This window comes from Rhinopithecus bieti, unplaced genomic scaffold (assembly GCF_001698545.2).
Source record: "Rhinopithecus bieti isolate Rb0 unplaced genomic scaffold, ASM169854v2 scaffold_6907, whole genome shotgun sequence".
Classification (NCBI taxonomy): domain Eukaryota; kingdom Metazoa; phylum Chordata; class Mammalia; order Primates; family Cercopithecidae; genus Rhinopithecus; species Rhinopithecus bieti.
The window spans coordinates 4,279,253-4,280,485 of record NW_016805647.1 but is presented as its reverse complement, the minus strand read 5'-3'; the positions used below and the strand labels follow the sequence as shown (position 1 = coordinate 4,280,485).

Sequence of the window (1,233 nt, the reverse complement as noted above, 5' to 3'; positions counted from 1 at the left end):
TATATTTATTATAAAAATAAATATAAATTTAAGATATTTGATCACTTATGGGACGTCTCAATTTGTGCTTTAAAAAGAGCGCACGGCGAGCAGCGGCGGCGGCGCAGAGAGGCGCAGCAGAGATTTTCCTAGTTTCAGATTCCAGGTGCCGGATGGTGAACTACTCCCTGCAGCGATCCTCAAAAGCCAGGGCTTTGCCCGAGAGAAGAAAGGGGATCAAAGCCAGCGTCACCGTCCACGCCAGCCGCACCAGGCCGCTCGCTCCTCAGCCTGCACAGCCGCAGCGGCCGCAGCAGCGAGAGTTCCAGGGTCTCCCTCCGCTGCTGTAGTAACCGGGGTCCGGGGTCTCGGTGGTGCTCCTGACGCCCCTCGCGCACCCCTGAAGATTCCGGGTGGGCGAGGAAATCGTCAAAGGGATCACAATCTTTCAGCTAACTTACTCTACTCCTATGATCGGCTGAACGTAACAGAGATTCTAACGTCCAACGACAAGACGAGGATTCTCAACTGGTCCATTCTAGGCTAACAGATGCCAAACGCATTAACTGGCGAGCCGTGCTGAGCTGCCGCAGACTCTGCATCGAGATCCCTGGCGGTGCGCTGTCGCAGGGGAGCGAGGACAGCTTTGCAGTTCTCCAGCAGTTAGCTGAGCAGCAGCTGAGCGCCGACCATGTCTTCATTTGCTTCCACAAGAACCACGAAGACACAGCCACCTTGCTCCGGACCTTCAGCTTTTGGGACTTTGAAATTGTGCGACCGGGGCATCCCCCCTTGTCCCCAAGAGACCCGTCGCTTTCTTCATGGCCTACACGTTGGCGAGGAGGAGTAGCGGCCGCGGCGGGGATGGGCATCGAGTTCCTGGGGCTGCCCCGGCGTCTGCCGGGTGAGTGGAAACGGTAGACTCGTTCATCTCACCTGGGTCTGTCCACATGTTGTAACTGTGCAAATGAATGCTAAAAAGAAAAAAAAAAAATCAGCCGAGCATGGTGGCGCATGCCTGTAATTCCTTCCAGCTACTTGGGAGGCTGAGGCAGGAGAATTTCTTGAACCCAGGAGGCGGAGGTTGCGGCGAACCAAGATCGTGCCATTGCACTCCAGACTGGGCAACAAGAGTGAAACTCCGTCTCAAAAAAAAAAAAAAACGAAAAGAAAAAAAACAGAAAAAAAAGAAATGAAAATTGAGGCATGATATGTTGGAAGATATAAGTGCCATTAACGAAATAGAGCAGAATA

The 1,233-nt window shown here is 52.8% G+C and overlaps 1 pseudogene; it reads left to right on the top strand.

Annotated features, from left to right (window-relative positions):
• The window catches only part of LOC108530332 (ornithine decarboxylase antizyme 1-like), a 4,963-nt pseudogene extending 3,962 nt beyond the window's left edge, over nucleotides 1–1,001 (top strand).
• The last annotated feature ends 232 nt before the right edge of the window (nucleotides 1,002–1,233 follow it).